This window comes from Musca autumnalis, unplaced genomic scaffold (genome assembly GCF_047663935.1).
Source record: "Musca autumnalis isolate F117 unplaced genomic scaffold, ASM4766393v1 scaffold_1, whole genome shotgun sequence".
Classification (NCBI taxonomy): domain Eukaryota; kingdom Metazoa; phylum Arthropoda; class Insecta; order Diptera; family Muscidae; genus Musca; species Musca autumnalis.
In genome coordinates this window covers 280,397,942-280,419,055 of record NW_027411644.1, presented here as the reverse complement: position 1 = coordinate 280,419,055, position 21,114 = coordinate 280,397,942, and positions in this window count along the sequence as shown.

Here is a 21,114-nt window from a genome sequence, read left to right as displayed (position 1 = left end):
TATTCATTGAAAAATATTCATTAAAAATTCATGGATGGTGACCCTAAAATCTCCTGCTTAAAAAGAATTCCAATGCTTCTCAGTCCAACTAATAACCAAACCATATAATTCCACTTAATTTCCATCCAAACTACCTTTTAACGTTTCCAAAACTTCACATTTGGGTGATATCTTTTAAGTACTCACAAAATTTACAGTTAATTGTATCACTTATGTATATGATTATTGATACCGTTTAATGTCATGACAGTTGAATTGTCAGTATTAAGGAGGGTTATCGTAAAACTGAACTGGGTATATCGTCGTCGTTATTGTCATTTCTGGTCTCTCGTTCGTTCATTCACAATTAATTTCGTGACAAAAAATATTCGGCAATAAAGCACTAGACTGTCAAAAGTCCATATGGTCCGTGGCTTATTGCCTGCTTATTGGATACTTGTAAATTTATGGCAATGGCTGGCTAGTCGTTTTAAATAGGGCGCTATGCTAAACAGTGTATAAAGTGTGGGATAAAAGTATGTGCCACGGCGGCATATATCTTATTTTTGAAAGAAAGAACGTACCTTTACATATAGGTAAGTCTAGATTCTAGGCTCTAGAACTATTTCCTATTCTATTCTTAATACCTTTCCCTAAATTCCTATAAAATTAAATTTAAGTCTAAGTTACAAACTTTTGCGAGTAACTATAATAAAGCCACCTAGTCTAACTTTGTATGTATGTATATTAGGTGTTATTATTATGGTTATGTCGTCGTCATCATTACACTGACTACCCAGTGAATGGATTCAATGGATACACCACTCACATTCCCTGTCGACCAACAGCAAAAAAATAAAATCGCGCTTCAAACCGCATTTTAAAATATGAACCAAACGGCATTTATTACCAATCAAGACCATATGCAAGCCTAACTCGGACCATGCACACATGATACCCATGGTCTAATGGCGGGGAGCGAAGAGGTCGAGGAACTTACAAAATGGGTGCCCATAGGCATAAAATCATAAATGTTTGCATACGAGTGTCTCTGTGTGTGTGTGTCGGTGTATGTTCGTTAGCTTTTACATGGCATAGAGCGACTTTATTATGGAATTAGGACATGCACACAAAGTGAGCTTAGAACAGAAAAAGCATTCAACCCATAGTCTGTGGTATAAAAGTGCATTTCAAACTAGTAGTTCGGGTGTTTGTGTGTGTGTTGGTGCCTACCTCTTTGTGGAGCCCATTTATTTATGGCTGCTACACCACATAAATGAATAAGGATATCCATGTTAAAGGGGGGTCTAGGTGTTTGCCATGTACATATGTATATGCGTCTATATGTGTAAGCAGCTACATTTCCTTGTGTCTGTTTGTGGCAGCCAGCAGCAATATGCATGCAGCAACGAAACACAAAACGCCAATAAACATGCTTTTGTTATTGTCCACTGTGTACTCTGAAATTATATGAGTTCCTGCACTTAATGTGCGAACATGGAAATGGGCCTTTAAAAACAAAGTGGTTATTTTGTTACATTTCTATATATACAGATACATACATACAAATACATGTGTATCTAAGTACCTTAGATCGTATTGTAGAATAAATAAAATTAAACTAATGAAGCTTCAAAAATATTCTTTAAAAAATCCAAGATTATTGGTCTAATGAAGCTTCAAAAATATTCTTTAAAAAATCCACGATTATTGGTCTAATGAAGCTTCAAAAATATTCTTTAAAAAATCCACGATTATTGGTCTAATGAAGCTTCAAAAATATTCTTTAAAAAATCCACGATTATTGGTCTAATGAAGCTTCAAAAATATTCTTTAAAAAATCCACGATTATTGGTCTAATGAAGCTTCAAAAATATTCTTTAAAAAATCCACGATTATTGGTCTAATGAAGCTTCAAAAATATTCTTTAAAAAATCCACGATTATTGGTCTAATGAAGCTTCAAAAATATTCTTTAAAAAATCCACGATTATTGGTCTAATGAAGCTTCAAAAATATTCTTTAAAAAATCCACGATTATTGGTCTAATGAAGCTTCAAAAATATTCTTTAAAAAATCCACGATTATTGGTCTAATGAAGCTTCAAAAATATTCTTTAAAAAATCCACGATTATTGGTCTAATGAAGCTTCAAAAATATTCTTTAAAAAATCCACGATTATTGGTCTAATGAAGCTTCAAAAATATTCTTTAAAAAATCCACGATTATTGGTCTAATGAAGCTTCAAAAATATTCTTTAAAAAATCCACGATTATTGGTCTAATGAAGCTTCAAAAATATTCTTTAAAAAATCCACGATTATTGGTCTAATGAAGCTTCAAAAATATTCTTTAAAAAATCCACGATTATTGGTCTAATGAAGCTTCAAAAATATTCTTTAAAAAATCCACGATTATTGGTCTAATGAAGCTTCAAAAATATTCTTTAAAAAATCCACGATTATTGGTCTAATGAAGCTTCAAAAATATTCTTTAAAAAATCCACGATTATTGGTCTAATGAAGCTTCAAAAATATTCTTTAAAAAATCCACGATTATTGGTCTAATGAAGCTTCAAAAATATTCTTTAAAAAATCCACGATTATTGGTCTAATGAAGCTTCAAAAATATTCTTTAAAAAATCCACGATTATTGGTCTAATGAAGCTTCAAAAATATTCTTTAAAAAATCCACGATTATTGGTCTAATGAAGCTTCAAAAATATTCTTTAAAAAATCCACGATTATTGGTCTAATGAAGCTTCAAAAATATTCTTTAAAAAATCCACGATTATTGGTCTAATGAAGCTTCAAAAATATTCTTTAAAAAATCCACGATTATTGGTCTAATGAAGCTTCAAAAATTTTCTTTAAAAAATCCACGATTATTGGTCTAATGAAGCTTCAAAAATATTCTTTAAAAAATCCACGATTATTGGTCTAATGAAGCTTCAAAAATATTCTTTAAAAAATCCACGATTATTGGTCTAATGAAGCTTCAAAAATATTCTTTAAAAAATCCACGATTAGTGGTGCTTCAAAAATATTCTTTAAAAAATCCACGATTAGTGGTGCTTCAAAAATATTCTTTAAAAAATCCACGATTAGTGGTGCTTCAAAAATATTCTTTAAAAAATCCACGATTAGTGGTGCTTCAAAAATATTCTTTAAAAAATCCACGATTATTGGTATAGTGGTGTTTCAAAAATATTCTTTAAAAAATCCACGATTATTTGTCTAATGAAGCTTCAAAAATATTCTTTAAAAAATCCACGATTATTGGTCTAATGGTGCTTCAAAAATACTCTTTAAAAAATCCACAATTATTGGTCTAATGATGATTTAGAAATATTCTTTAAAAAATCCACGATTATTTGTATAATGGTGCTTCAAAAATATTCTTTAAAAATCCACGATTATTGCTCTAATGTTCCATGAAAAATATTCTTAAAAAAATCCACGATTATTGCTCTAATGTTCCATGAAAAATATTCTTTAAAAAATCCACGATTATTGCTCTAATGTTCCATGATAAATATTGTTTAAAAAATCCACGATTATTGCTCCAATGGCTCATGAAAAAAATATTCTTTAAAAAATCCACGATTATTGGTATAATGGAGCTTCAGAAATATCCTTTAAAAAATCCTAGATAATGGTATGCACCTTTATATTATCAAAAATATTCTTTAAAAAATCCACGATTATTTGGTCTAATTGTGCTTCAAAAATATTCTTTAAAAAATCCACGATTATTTGGTCTAATTGTGCTTCAAAAATATTCTTTAAAAAATCCACGATTATTTGGTCTAATTGTGCTTCAAAAGTATTCTTTAAAAAATCCACGATTATTTGGTCTAATTGTGCTTCAAAAATATTCTTTAAAAAATCCACGATTATTTGGTCTAATTGTGCTTCAAAAATATTCTTTAAAAAATCCACGATTATTTGGTCTAATTGTGCTTCAAAAGTATTCTTTAAAAAATCCACGATTATTTGGTCTAATTGTGCTTCAAAAATATTCTTTAAAAAATCCACGATTATTTGGTCTAATTGTGCTTCAAAAATATTCTTTAAAAAATCCACGATTATTTGGTCTAATTGTGCTTCAAAAATATTCTTTAAAAAATCCACGATTATTTGGTCTAATTGTGCTTCAAAAATATTCTTTAAAAAATCCACGATTATTTGGTCTAATTGTGCTTCAAAAATATTCTTTAAAAAATCCACGATTATTTGGTCTAATTGTGCTTCAAAAATATTCTTTAAAAAATCCACGATTATTTGGTCTAATTGTGCTTCAAAAGTATTCTTTAAAAAATCCACGATTATTTGGTCTAATTGTGCTTCAAAAATATTCTTTAAAAAATCCACGATTATTTGGTCTAATTGTGCTTCAAAAATATTCTTTAAAAAATCCACGATTATTTGGTCTAATTGTGCTTCAAAAATATTCTTTAAAAAATCCACGATTATTTGGTCTAATTGTGCTTCAAAAGTATTCTTTAAAAAATCCACGATTATTTGGTCTAATTGTGCTTCAAAAATATTCTTTAAAAAATCCACGATTATTGGTCTAATGAAGCTTCAAAAATATTCTTTAAAAAATCCACGATTATTGGTCTAATGAAGCTTCAAAAATATTCTTTAAAAAATCCACGATTATTGGTCTAATGAAGCTTCAAAAATATTCTTTAAAAAATCCACGATTAGTGGTGCTTCAAAAATATTCTTTAAAAAATCCACGATTAGTGGTGCTTCAAAAATATTCTTTAAAAAATCCACGATTAGTGGTGCTTCAAAAATATTCTTTAAAAAATCCACGATTAGTGGTGCTTCAAAAATATTCTTTAAAAAATCCACGATTAGTGGTGCTTCAAAAATATTCTTTAAAAAATCCACGATTATTGGTATAGTGGTGTTTCAAAAATATTCTTTAAAAAATCCACGATTATTTGTCTAATGAAGCTTCAAAAATATTCTTTAAAAAATCCACGATTATTGGTCTAATGGTGCTTCAAAAATATTCTTTAAAAAATCCACAATTATTGGTCTAATGATGATTTAGAAATATTCTTTAAAAAATCCACGATTATTTGTATAATGGTGCTTCAAAAATATTCTTTAAAAAATCCACGATTATTGGTCTAATGGTGCTTCAAAAATATTCTTTAAAAAATCCACGATTATTGCTCTAATGTTCCATGAAAAATATTCTTTAAAAAATCCACGATTATTGCTCTAATGTTCCATGATAAATATTGTTTAAAAAATCCACGATTATTGCTCCAATGGCTCATGAAAAAAATATTCTTTAAAAAATCCACGATTATTGGTATAATGGAGCTTCAGAAATATCCTTTAAAAAATCCTAGATAATGGTATGCACCTTTATATTATCAAAAATATTCTTTAAAAAATCCACGATTATTTGGTCTAATTGTGCTTCAAAAATATTCTTTAAAAAATCCACGATTATTTGGTCTAATTGTGCTTCAAAAATATTCTTTAAAAAATCCACGATTATTTGGTCTAATTGTGCTTCAAAAGTATTCTTTAAAAAATCCACGATTATTTGGTCTAATTGTGCTTCAAAAATATTCTTTAAAAAATCCACGATTATTTGGTCTAATTGTGCTTCAAAAATATTCTTTAAAAAATCCACGATTATTTGGTCTAATTGTGCTTCAAAAGTATTCTTTAAAAAATCCACGATTATTTGGTCTAATTGTGCTTCAAAAATATTCTTTAAAAAATCCACGATTATTTGGTCTAATTGTGCTTCAAAAATATTCTTTAAAAAATCCACGATTATTTGGTCTAATTGTGCTTCAAAAATATTCTTTAAAAAATCCACGATTATTTGGTCTAATTGTGCTTCAAAAATATTCTTTAAAAAATCCACGATTATTTGGTCTAATTGTGCTTCAAAAATATTCTTTAAAAAATCCACGATTATTTGGTCTAATTGTGCTTCAAAAGTATTCTTTAAAAAATCCACGATTATTTGGTCTAATTGTGCTTCAAAAATATTCTTTAAAAAATCCACGATTATTTGGTCTAATTGTGCTTCAAAAATATTCTTTAAAAAATCCACGATTATTTGGTCTAATTGTGCTTCAAAAATATTCTTTAAAAAATCCACGATTATTTGGTCTAATTGTGCTTCAAAAGTATTCTTTAAAAAATCCACGATTATTTGGTCTAATTGTGCTACAAAAATATTCTTTAAAAAATCCACGATTATTTGGTCTAATTGTGCTTCAAAAATATTCTTTAAAAAATCCACGATTATTTGGTCTAATTGTGCTTCAAAAATATTCTTTAAAAAATCCACGATTATTGGTCTAACGGAGCTTCAAAAATATTCTTTAAAAAATCCACGATTATTTGGTCTAATTGTGCTTCAAAAATATTCTTTAAAAAATCCACGATTATTTGGTCTAATTGTGCTTCAAAAATATTCTTTAAAAAATCCACGATTATTTGGTCTAATTGTGCTTCAAAAATATTCTTTAAAAAATCCACGATTATTTGGTCTAATTGTGCTTCAAAAATATTCTTTAAAAAATCCACGATTATTTGGTCTAATTGTGCTTCAAAAATATTCTTTAAAAAATCCACGATTATTTGGTCTAATTGTGCTTCAAAAATATTCTTTAAAAAATCCACGATTATTTGGTCTAATTGTGCTTCAAAAATATTCTTTAAAAAATCCACGATTATTTGGTCTAATTGTGCTTCAAAAATATTCTTTAAAAATCCACGATTATTTGGTCTAATTGTGCTTCAAAAATATTCTTTAAAAAATCCACGATTATTTGGCCTAATTGTGCTTCAAAAATATTCGTTAAAAATCCACGATTATTTGGTCTAATTGTGCTTCAAAAATATTCGTTAAAAAATCCACGATTATTTGGTCTAATTGTGCTTCAAAAATATTCTTTAAAAAATCCACGATTATTTGGTCTAATTGTGCTTCAAAAATATTCTTTAAAAATCCACGATTATTTGGTCTAATTGTGCTTCAAAAATATTCTTTAAAAAATCCACGATTATTTGGTCTAATTGTGCTTCAAAAATATTCTTTAAAAAATCCACGATTATTTGGTCTAATTGTGCTTCAAAAATATTCTTTAAAAAATCCACGATTATTTGGTCTAATTGTGCTTCAAAAATATTCTTTAAAAAATCCACGATTATTTGGTCTAATTGTGCTTCAAAAATATTCTTTAAAAAATCCACGATTATTTGGTCTAATTGTGCTTCAAAAATATTCTTTAAAAATCCACGATTATTTGGTCTAATTGTGCTTCAAAAATATTCTTTAAAAAATCCACGATTATTTGGTCTAATTGTGCTTCAAAAATATTCGTTAAAAAATCCACGATTATTTGGTCTAATTGTGCTTCAAAAATATTCGTTAAAAAATCCACGATTATTTGGTCTAATGAAGCTTCAAAAATATTCTTTAAAAAATCCACGATTATTGGTCTAATGAAGCTTCAAAAATATTCTTTAAAAAATCCACGATTATTGGTCTAATGAAGCTTCAAAAATATTCTTTAAAAAATCCACGATTATTGGTCTAATGAAGCTTCAAAAATATTCTTTAAAAAATCCACGATTATTGGTCTAATGAAGCTTCAAAAATATTCTTTAAAAAATCCACGATTATTGGTCTAATGAAGCTTCAAAAATATTCTTTAAAAAATCCACGATTATTGGTCTAATGAAGCTTCAAAAATATTCTTTAAAAAATCCACGATTATTGGTCTAATGAAGCTTCAAAAATATTCTTTAAAAAATCCACGATTATTGGTCTAATGAAGCTTCAAAAATATTCTTTAAAAAATCCACGATTATTGGTCTAATGAAGCTTCAAAAATATTCTTTAAAAAATCCACGATTATTGGTCTAATGAAGCTTCAAAAATATTCTTTAAAAAATCCACGATTATTGGTCTAATGAAGCTTCAAAAATATTCTTTAAAAAATCCACGATTATTGGTCTAATGAAGCTTCAAAAATATTCTTTAAAAAATCCACGATTATTGGTCTAATGAAGCTTCAAAAATATTCTTTAAAAAATTCACGATTATTGGTCTAATGAAGCTTCAAAAATATTCTTTAAAAAATCCACGATTATTGGTCTAATGAAGCTTCAAAAATATTCTTTAAAAAATCCACGATTATTGGTCTAATGAAGCTTCAAAAATATTCTTTAAAAAATCCACGATTATTGGTCTAATGAAGCTTCAAAAATATTCTTTAAAAAATCCACGATAATTGGTCTAATGGTGCTTCAAAAATATTCTTTAAAAAATCCACGATTATTGGTCTAATGGTGCTTCAAAAATATTCTTTAAAAAATCCACGATTATTGGTCTAATGAAGCTTCAAAAATATTCTTTAAAAAATCCACGATTATTGGTCTAATGAAGCTTCAAAAATATTCTTTAAAAAATCCACGATTATTGGTCTAATGAAGCTTCAAAAATATTCTTTAAAAAATCCACGATTATTGGTCTAATGAAGCTTCAAAAATATTCTTTAAAAAATCCACGATTATTGGTCTAATGAAGCTTCAAAAATATTCTTTAAAAAATCCACGATTATTGGTCTAATGAAGCTTCAAAAATATTCTTTAAAAAATCCACGATTATTGGTCTAATGAAGCTTCAAAAATATTCTTTAAAAAATCCACGATTATTGGTCTAATGAAGCTTCAAAAATATTGTTTAAAAAATCCACGATTATTGGTCTAATGAAGCTTCAAAAATATTCTTTAAAAAATCCACGATTATTGGTCTAATGAAGCTTCAAAAATATTCTTTAAAAAATCCACGATTATTGGTCTAATGAAGCTTCAAAAATATTCTTTAAAAAATCCACGATAATTGGTCTAATGGTGCTTCAAAAATATTCTTTAAAAAATCCACGATTATTGGTCTAATGAAGCTTCAAAAATATTCTTTAAAAAATGCACGATTATTGGACTAATGAAGCTTCAAAAATATTCTTTAAAAAATCCACGATTATTGGTCTAATGAAGCTTCAAAAATATTCTTTAAAAAATCCACGATAATTGGTCTAATGGTGCTTCAAAAATATTCTTTAAAAAATCCACGATTATTGGTCTAATGGTGCTTCAAAAATATTCTTTAAAAAATCCACGATAATTGGTCTAATGGTGCTTCAAAAATATTCTTTAAAAAATCCACGATTATTGGTCTAATGAAGCTTCAAAAATATTCTTTAAAAATCCACGATTATTGGTCTAATGAAGCTTCAACAATATTCTTTAAAAAATCCACGATTATTGGTCTAATGAAGCTTCAAAAATATTCTTTAAAAAATCCACGATTATTGGTCTAATGGTGCTTCAAAAATATTCTTTAAAAAATCCACGATTATTGGTCTAATGGTGCTTCAAAAATATTCTTAAAAAAATCCACGATAATTGGTCTAATGGTGCTTCAAAAATATTCTTTAAAAAATCCACGATTATTGGTCTAATGAAGCTTCAAAAATATTCTTTAAAAATCCACGATTATTGGTCTAATGAAGCTTCAAAAATATTCTTTAAAAAATCCACGATTATTGGTCTAATGAAGCTTCAAAAATATTCTTTAAAAAATGCACGATTATTGGACTAATGAAGCTTCAAAAATATTCTTTAAAAAATCCACGATTATTGGTCTAATGAAGCTTCAAAAATATTCTTTAAAAAATCCACGATTATTGGTCTAATGAAGCTTCAAAAATATTGTTTAAAAAATCCACGATTATTGGTCTAATGAAGCTTCAAAAATATTCTTTAAAAAATCCACGATTATTGGTCTAATGAAGCTTCAAAAATATTCTTTAAAAAATCCACGATTATTGGTCCAATGAAGCTTCAAAAATATTCTTTAAAAAATCCACGATTATTGGTCTAATGAAGCTTCAAAAATATTCTTTAAAACATGCACGATTATTGGTCTAATGAAGCTTCAAAAATATTCTTTAAAAAATCCACGATTATTGGTCTAATGAAGCTTCAAAAATATTCTTTAAAACATGCACGATTATTGGTCTAATGAAGCTTCAAAAATATTCTTTAAAAAATGCACGATTATTGGTCTAATGAAGCTTCAAAAATATTCTTTAAAACATGCACGATTATTGGTCTAATGAAGCTTCAAAAATATTCTTTAAAACATGCACGATTATTGGTCTAATGAAGCTTCAAAAATATTCTTTAAAAAATGCACGATTATTGGACTAATGAAGCTTCAAAAATATTCTTTAAAAAATCCACGATTATTGGTCTAATGAAGCTTCAAAAATATTCTTTAAAAAATCCACGATTATTGGTCTAATGAAGCTTCAAAAATATTCTTTAAAAAATCCACGATTATTGGTCTAATGAAGCTGCAAAAATATTCTTTAAAAAATGCACGATTATTGGTCTAATGAAGCTTCAAAAATATTCTTTAAAACATGCACGATTATTGGTCTAATGAAGCTTCAAAAATATTCTTTAAAAAATCCACGATTATTGGTCTAATGAAGCTTCAAAAATATTCTTTAAAACATGCACGATTATTGGTCTAATGAAGCTTCAAAAATATTCTTTAAAACATGCACGATTATTGGTCTAATGAAGCTTCAAAAATATTCTTTAAAAAATCCACGATTATTGGTCTAATGAAGCTTCAAAAATATTCTTTAAAAAATCCACGATTATTGGTCTAATGAAGCTTCAAAAATATTGTTTAAAAAATCCACGATTATTGGTCTAATGAAGCTTCAAAAATATTGTTTAAAAAATCCACGATTATTGGTCTAATGAAGCTTCAAAAATATTCTTTAAAAAATCCACGATTATTGGTCTAATGAAGCTTCAAAAATATTCTTTAAAAAATCCACGATTATTGGTTTAATGAAGCTTCAAAAATATTCTTTAAAAAATCCACGATTATTGGTCTAATGAAGCTTCAAAAATATTCTTTAAAAAATCCACGATTATTGGTTTAATGAAGCTTCAAAAATATTCTTTAAAAAATCCACGATTATTGGTCTAATGAAGCTTCAAAAATATTCTTTAAAAAATCCACGATTATTGGTCTAATGAAGCTTCAAAAATATTCTTTAAAAAATCCACGATTAATGGTCTAATGGTGCTTCAAAAATATTCTTTAAAAAATCCACGATTATTGGTCTAATGAAGCTTCAAAAATATTCTTTAAAAAATCCACGATTATTGGTCTAATGAAGCTTCAAAAATATTCTTTAAAAAATCCACGATTAATGGTCCAATGTTGCTTCAAAAATATTCTTTAAAAAATCCACGATTATTGGTCTAATGGTGCTTCAAAAATATTCTTTAAAAAATCCACGATTATTGGTCTAATAGTGCTTCAAAAATATTCTTTAAAAAATCCACGATTATTGGTCTAAAGGTGCTTCAAAGATATTCTTTAAAAATCCACGATTATTGGTCTAATGGTGCTTCAAAAATATTATTTAAAAAATCCACGATTATTGGTCTAATGGTGCTTCAAAGATATTCTTTAAAAATCCACGATTATTGGTCTAATAGTGCTTCAAAAATATTATTTAAAAAATCCACGATTATTGGTCTAATGGTGCTTCAAAGATATTCTTTAAAAATCCACGATTATTGGTCTAATGGTGCTTCAAAGATATTCTTTAAAAAAACCACGATTATTGGTCTAATGGTGCTTCAAAAATATTCTTTAAAAAATCCACGATTATTGGTCTAATGGTGCTTCAAAAATATTATTTAAAAAATCCACGATTATTGGTCTAATGGTGCTTCAAAAATATTCTTTAAAAAATCCACGATTATTGGTCTAATGAAGCTTCAAAAATATTCTTTAAAAAATCCACGATTATTGGTCTAATGAAGCTTCAAAAATATTCTTTAAAAAATCCACGATTATTGGTCTAATGAAGCTTCAAAAATATTCTTTAAAAAATCCACGATTATTGGTCTAATGAAGCTTCAAAAATATTCTTTAAAAAATCCACGATTATTGGTCTAATGAAGCTTCAAAAATATTCTTTAAAAAATCCACGATTATTGGTCTAATGGTGCTTCAAAAATATTCTTTAAAAAATCCACGATTATTGGTCTAAAGGTGCTTCAAAAATATTCTTTAAAAAATCCACGATTATTGGTCTAAAGGTGCTTTAAAAATATTCTTTAAAAAATCCACGATTATTGGGCTAATGGTGCTTCAAAAATATTCTTTAAAAAATCCACGATTATTGGTCTAATGGCGCTTCAAAAATATTCTTTAAAAAATCCACGATTATTGGTCTAATGGCGCTTCAAAAATATTCTTTAAAAAATCCACGATTATTGGTCTAATGGTGCTTCAAAGATATTCTTTAAAAATCCACGATTATTGGTCTAATGGTGCTTCAAAGATATTCTTTAAAAAATCCACGATTATTGGTCTAATGGTGCTTCAAAAATATTCTTTAAAAAATCCACGATTATTGGTCTAATGGTGCTTCAAAAATATTCTTTAAAAAATCCACGATTATTGGTCTAATGGTGCTTCAAAAATATTCTTTAAAAAATCCACGATTATTGGTCTAATGGTGCTTCAAAAATATTCTTTAAAAAATCCACGATTATTGGTCTAATGGTGCTTCAAAAATATTCTTTAAAAAATCCACGATTATTGGTCTAATGGTGCTTCAAAAATATTCTTTAAAAAATCCACGATTGTTGGTCTAGTGAAGCTTCAAAAATATTCTTTAAAAAATCCACGATTATTGGTCTAATGAAGCTTCAAAAATATTCTTTAAAAAATCCACGATTATTGGTCTAATGAAGCTTCAAAAATATTCTTTAAAAAATCCACGATTATTGGTCTAATGAAGCTTCAAAAATATTCTTTAAAAAATCCACGATTATTGGTCTAATGAAGCTTCAAAAATATTCTTTAAAAAATCCACGATTATTGGTCTATTGGTGCTTCAAAAATATTCTTTAAAAAATCCACGATTATTGGTCTAAAGGTGCTTCAAAAATATTCTTTAAAAAATCCACGATTATTGGTCTAAAGGTGCTTTAAAAATATTCTTTAAAAAATCCACGATTATTGGGCTAATGGTGCTTCAAAAATATTCTTTAAAAAATCCACGATTATTGGTCTAATGGCGCTTCAAAAATATTCTTTAAAAAATCCACGATTATTGGTCTAATGAAGCTTCAAAAATATTCTTTAAAAAATCCACGATTATTGGTCTAATGAAGCTTCAAAAATATTCTTTAAAAAATCCACGATTATTGGTCTAATGAAGCTTCAAAAATATTCTTTAAAAAATCCACGATTATTGGTCTAATGAAGCTTCAAAAATATTCTTTAAAAAATCCACGATTATTGGTCTAATGAAGCTTCAAAAATATTCTTTAAAAAATCCACGATTATTGGTCTAATGAAGCTTCAAAAATATTCTTTAAAAAATCCACGATTATTGGTCTAATGAAGCTTCAAAAATATTCTTTAAAAAATCCACGATTATTGGTCTAATGAAGCTTCAAAAATATTCTTTAAAAAATCCACTATTATTGGTCTAATGAAGCTTCAAAAATATTCTTTAAAAAATCCACGATTATTGGTCTAATGAAGCTTCAAAAATATTCTTTAAAAAATCCACGATTATTGGTCTAATGAAGCTTCAAAAATATTCTTTAAAAAATCCACGATTATTGGTATAATGAAGCTTCAAAAATATTCTTTAAAAAATCCACGATTATTGGTCTAATGAAGCTTCAAAAATATTCTTTAAAAAATCCACGATTATTGGTCTAATGAAGCTTCAAAAATATTCTTTAAAAAATCCACGATTATTGGTGTAATGAAGCTTCAAAAATATTCTTTAAAAAATCCACGATTATTGGTCTAATGAAGCTTCAAAAATATTCTTTAAAAAATCCACGATTATTGGTCTAATGAAGCTTCAAAAATATTCTTTAAAAAATCCACGATTATTGGTCTAATGAAGCTTCAAAAATATTCTTTAAAAAATCCACGATTATTGGTCTAATGGTGCTTCAAAAATATTCTTTAAAAAATCCACGATTATTGGTCTAATGAAGCTTCAAAAATATTCTTTAAAAAATCCACGATTATTGGTCTAATGAAGCTTCAAAAATATTCTTTAAAAAATCCACGATTATTGGTCTAATGAAGCTTCAAAAATATTCTTTAAAAAATCCACGATTATTGGTCTAATGAAGCTTCAAAAATATTCTTTAAAAAATCCACGATTATTGGTCTAATGAAGCTTCAAAAATATTCTTTAAAAAATCCACGATTATTGGTCTAATGAAGCTTCAAAAATATTCTTTAAAAAATCCACGATTATTGGTCTAATGAAGCTTCAAAAATATTCTTTAAAAAATCCACGATTATTGGTCTAATGAAGCTTCAAAAATATTCTTTAAAAAATCCACGATTATTGGTCTAATGAAGCTTCAAAAATATTCTTTAAAAAATCCACGATTATTGGTCTAATGAAGCTTCAAAAATATTCTTTAAAAAATCCACGATTATTGGTCTAATGAAGCTTCAAAAATATTCTTTAAAAAATCCACGATTATTGGTCTAATGAAGCTTCAAAAATATTCTTTAAAAAATCCACGATTATTGGTCTAATGAAGCTTCAAAAATATTCTTTAAAAAATCCACGATTATTGGTCTAATGAAGCTTCAAAAATATTCTTTAAAAAATCCACGATTATTGGTCTAATGAAGCTTCAAAAATATTCTTTAAAAAATCCACGATTATTGGTCTAATGAAGCTTCAAAAATATTCTTTAAAAAATCCACGATTATTGGTCTAATGAAGCTTCAAAAATATTCTTTAAAAAATCCACGATTATTGGTCTAATGAAGCTTCAAAAATATTCTTTAAAAAATCCACGATTATTGGTCTAATGAAGCTTCAAAAATATTCTTTAAAAAATCCACGATTATTGGTCTAATGAAGCTTCAAAAATATTCTTTAAAAAATCCACGATTATTGGTCTAATGAAGCTTCAAAAATATTCTTTAAAAAATCCACGATTATTGGTCTAATGAAGCTTCAAAAATATTCTTTAAAAAATCCACGATTATTGGTCTAATGAAGCTTCAAAAATATTCTTTAAAAAATCCACGATTATTGGTCTAATGAAGCTTCAAAAATATTCTTTAAAAAATCCACGATTATTGGTCTAATGAAGCTTCAAAAATATTCTTTAAAAAATCCACGATTATTGGTCTAATGAAGCTTCAAAAATATTCTTTAAAAAATCCACGATTATTGGTCTAATGAAGCTTCAAAAATATTCTTTAAAAAATCCACGATTATTGGTCTAATGAAGCTTCAAAAATATTCTTTAAAAAATCCACGATTATTGGTCTAATGAAGCTTCAAAAATATTCTTTAAAAAATCCACGATTATTGGTCTAATGAAGCTTCAAAAATATTCTTTAAAAAATCCACGATTATTGGTCTAATGAAGCTTCAAAAATATTCTTTAAAAAATCCACGATTATTGGTCTAATGAAGCTTCAAAAATATTCTTTAAAAAATCCACGATTATTGGTCTAATGAAGCTTCAAAAATATTCTTTAAAAAATCCACGATTATTGGTCTAATGAAGCTTCAAAAATATTCTTTAAAAAATCCACGATTATTGGTCTAATGAAGCTTCAAAAATATTCTTTAAAAAATCCACGATTATTGGTCTAATGAAGCTTCAAAAATATTCTTTAAAAAATCCACGATTATTGGTCTAATGAAGCTTCAAAAATATTCTTTAAAAAATCCACGATTATTGGTCTAATGAAGCTTCAAAAATATTCTTTAAAAAATCCACGATTATTGGTCTAATGAAGCTTCAAAAATATTCTTTAAAAAATCCACGATTATTGGTCTAATGAAGCTTCAAAAATATTCTTTAAAAAATCCACGATTATTGGTCTAATGAAGCTTCAAAAATATTCTTTAAAAAATCCACGATTATTGGTCTAATGAAGCTTCAAAAATATTCTTTAAAAAATCCACGATTATTGGTCTAATGAAGCTTCAAAAATATTCTTTAAAAAATCCACGATTATTGGTCTAATGAAGCTTCAAAAATATTCTTTAAAAAATCCACGATTATTGGTCTAATGAAGCTTCAAAAATATTCTTTAAAAAATCCACGATTATTGGTCTAATGAAGCTTCAAAAATATTCTTTAAAAAATCCACGATTATTGGTCTAATGAAGCTTCAAAAATATTCTTTAAAAAATCCACGATTATTGGTCTAATGAAGCTTCAAAAATATTCTTTAAAAAATCCACGATTATTGGTCTAATGAAGCTTCAAAAATATTCTTTAAAAAATCCACGATTATTGGTCTAATGAAGCTTCAAAAATATTATTTAAAAAATCCACGATTATTGGTCTAATGAAGCTTCAAAAATATTCTTTAAAAAATCCACGATTATTGGTCTAATGAAGCTTCAAAAATATTCTTTAAAAAATCCACGATTATTGGTCTAATGAAGCTTCAAAAATATTCTTTAAAAAATCCACGATTATTGGTCTAATGAAGCTTCAAAAATATTCTTTAAAAAATCCACGATTATTGGTCTAATGAAGCTTCAAAAATATTCTTTAAAAAATCCACGATTATTGGTCTAATGAAGCTTCAAAAATATTCTTTAAAAAATCCACGATTATTGGTCTAATGAAGCTTCAAAAATATTCTTTAAAAAATCCACGATTATTGGTCTAATGGTGCTTCAAAAATATTCCTTAAAAAATCCACGATTATTGGTCTAATGGTGCTTCAAAAATATTCTTTAAAAAATCCGAATTACAGCCAAAACATTTTCCATCAATTTCTCCCCCAAAGCCGATACGTCCGCATAAATTCAGTCTGGTCAAGTTTGTGCATTGCAGTTATTATTATTAAGTGTTGAATTGTTTTATTATCGAAAAACAACACCAACAAAAACAGTTCATATGAATTTCCACCTTCGCTCCTTGCAATCGTCTGCATGAAATACAATTTTGCATATTCGTTCGTTCGTTTCACTCGCTCGCCCAAACAATGGTTGTTCTGTTTTCATGAAGTAGTCTATGGTGTTAAACGAGTTAAGTTTTGTCTGCAGTACTTACTACTACTTTTATTATTGTTGTTGTTATTTTGTATTTCTGAACAAGTTATTAAATTAAAAAAGCAAAGTTATCAAATAATGTAACTGCCAAACGGTTATTGTAAAATGTGTATGACCGTTGCCGTCGTCATATATTGGCTATAACGTAAAATTTACGCCAACATTTTTTGGAGATTTTATTATTTTTTGGGGAATCGACTTATACCAATTTTGAGTAGTATTTGTATCACTTGGAACTTCAACACAAATTGCACGCTACAACTTAATCTTATCGACGTTTACATCCAGACTCACTTTAGCAGATTCTCTTTCGCCTTTTTAATCGAATCGGTTAATTCTTTTTATGATGACTCTTATTATGTCGTCGCAAAAGCAAGTAACATGTGGCTACTTGTGTAGGTTGTGCTATTTGTTTTAACATTTGCATATCGTATAACCTTTTCCAGCCTAATTTTTTAAAAGATCTCACGAAAGGCTGTCTACTTAATATAATAATATAAAATGCAGACATGGCTTGGAATACTGTTGAACGTATATGACTGTCGAGGCGACCTGACTTAACGCCCAATGGACATAACGCCCAAAATATAAAAATATTATTTTTAATTAATTAAAATATTAAAATAATAAACATAAAAGAATATTTGGGCGTTATGCCCACTTATAAAGCGGGCATAACGCCGATTTTTTTGGCCTTATGTCGGGGTTGGGGCGGACGTAACGCCCAATTTTATTTTGGGCCTTAAGTCCGGTGTCAGAGCGGACATAACATCCAAAAATAATTTTGGGCGGTGTGTCCGTTGGCGTTAAGTCAGGTAGCCGATAGTCGAAGTTTGCTTTGAAATCGAAACAAGTAAAAAAATATAAGTCGACTTTCCCGACAGATATATACCTCCAGCCTATGTGAATTGAAACTTTCATCTACGGACAGATCGAATGCATTTAGGGTCTTTTCAGAATTTTTGACCCCTTTGGACATTGGAACTTGTGGATTAGGATTAAAGTTCAAAAATGTTGCGGAGGAGGATCTTATGGAAGTGGATCTTATTTTTGGAGTCATATCTTTTCGATCGAAAGTCATACGATGACCCATAGAAATGACTAGTAGACGCGATAGTCATTTCTATGGGTCATCGTATGACTTTTGGACGAGTATGCCAGGAAGTATAGACTTGTTCACGGAAAACATAATATCACTGTACATAGGACCACAACGAACAAAGTATCTTCGAACAGGCCCTATACTGAACTTGGATACAAACGTTGAACTTTTGTGGGGAGGTACCCCAAGGAGAGGACCGATATGGCTTATCTTCGAACTTATACTAAGTTTGGACAAAATATTACGAAGGCCAAATATGGACCGAATCAGCAGATCCGTTCAAGAGTTATCTTGCGCTCCAATCACTACACACGGTGCCATAGGGGTTTTTTGCACCTTTCAAGCTATTTGCTCAGGAAGTATGAACTTGCCTCAGATGAAACTTGCACCGTCGTATGGGAGGCGGTGAAATTTCACGATGTGCCAAGTATGCACCAAATCGGTTATTCCCTGTTCCAAGTATGCACCAAATCTGTTATTCCCTTCAAGAGTTGTCGTGCTCACAAATTTTCGAACATTTTTGAACTTTTGTGGTGAAGGTACCGGAAGGAGTGGAACGATATGACCCACCTACGAACTTAAACTAAGTTTAGGCAAAATATTACGATATCCAAAATTTGGTTCGATTCGGTAGATCCGTTCGAGAGTTATCATGCGCACCAGCCAGCCAGACATACAGACAGACGCACGGACATTGCTAAAATCGACTCCAAATTGTCAGAAACCGATTTCGTCCTATCATGGGGTCGATGAGGCAAAATTTAAAAAAAATTTTGCGAGCACATCTACATTTTTTGGTTTCAAATCTGTTCGCGTTTACAAAATTGGATGATGCGCGCAAAAGTTATAGCGGTTTTTATTCTCATGTAAACAAAAACTAAAAAAAATCGTATTTGTTGTTATGAGAAAATTTATGCATTGTTATTATTATGTTCGCGGAAAATCAACAAATAATAAACAAATTTTGAAGTAAATCCAAATTATCCTGGTCCAAAGTCCCTACAAACCCTCGAAAAATAAATTAAAAAATATATGCGCAATCTGGACAATGCGTAGAAAAAATGAAACCAAATTTATAGAGGTTGGGTACATATGAAAATTGCATACTATAGCAACAATACAAACAAAACAAAACTTATTGTTGGAAAATATTGCTTCAAATATATTTTTTGGTTTGATTCGAAAAATTAGAAAAAAATATTTGGGAGTTCTCCAACTATTTCGCTAAAATCCCATAGAATAATTAATGTGTACTACTAAAACTTCATCGAGAAATATGGTTTACTATCGTGAAAGCCTATTTGCTTACTGTTATAACTTATAAGGATAGGAAATTAAGAGTAATATTGAAATTACAATCATTAAAAAATGTGGAAATTGAAAAGAATATTATTCGCGAATTAGTTAAAATGAGTTGATGCGCATCCGTTTTTGGATACAGCGAATCAATCTTTATCAATATTTATGCATATTTCGATGTTTCACTCAGCGGACAAAGAGTGCCGCCAGTTGCATCACACAATGCAAAAAACCTTAAAGTGGGTAAAAATCGCGCAATGTGCATACGATTTTGATGCGCATCCGGTTTCAGTAGCACCCATCGAAAATACGTCAATATACACATATTTCAAGTAGATTAGAACCGCGGATGTGCCTCCACATTCTATTTTACATAAGATACCCATATTACTTGCGTATTCCTGTAATTTATGACACGCGTTTTCGCAAATATTATAATCGTGTAATTACGTAAAAATTTTTAAAGAAAATCGCGGTTTAGTACGCGGATTCGTCAAAATATATTTATGCTGATTTTCCTATTTTCAAGGCATCTATATCCGTGGTATTGGTGAATGTATTCGATCACGGAATGGCTCATTAGATCAATCGCGTAAAAAAACTAAATTCAACCGGGGTTCAAAGAAAATTCAATGACACTTGTAAATTTTACACGCAAAAATAGGTTTTTTAAGAAAATTCACGCATCAAATTTTGACTTTTAGACTCCAATTACTAGTATGCTGTATGGAGCACACTCATGAGATATACATTAAACGATGTAAAATCACGAGTTCTATAATCCTATTATGATTTTTGAATAGTATTTTGTTGCGCGTCCGGATTATTAAAAAAAATAAAAAAACCGAAATTCCGGCTTCAAAATGTCAGTATAAATTTTAGGTGGATGCAGCCGATATCTAAAATCATACACTAGTATCATGTTGCCCATGGAGTATTCTTTGAGTCTTTCTCTGCGGATATTCCTATTGAATGTAAGGTTAAGCCATAAATCGGAAGGGAACATAAAAACTTGTTGGCTTCAACCCATTTTTACCCATTTTCTACATTGATGCCAACACAGCTTCCACGAAAATAAATTTTAATTTTTAAGAATTACAGTCATACTATATAGAATATGTTAATAGTTCCCGAATTCTGTAAGTGTGAAACTCGGATTCATCGATTGTAAAACATTTTTAAATAAATGCTGAGGGTATAAACAGAAAGATATAAATAAAGAGAAACACATACACACACAAAGCGTTTTTCACAATGACAATTCTACACACGTAATATAAAATATTTGTTCCAGCCACTTAAATGAAGGACTTTTTTAATTAATACCAATTTAATATTTGTTATGAATGAAATAGTAATATATAAATGTAATATTTTTGTTCTGGAGTAGTTAAATTATATATTATACTTTGGAGGGCTGGCGTTTTTTTATACCCTACACCACTATGTGGAAAGGGTATTATAAGTTTGTTTTGGGAAAAATTCATGTAACACCGCGAAATATTCGTCGGAGACCCCCAATGTGGTATACCAATCTTCATATCTCGACGAGAT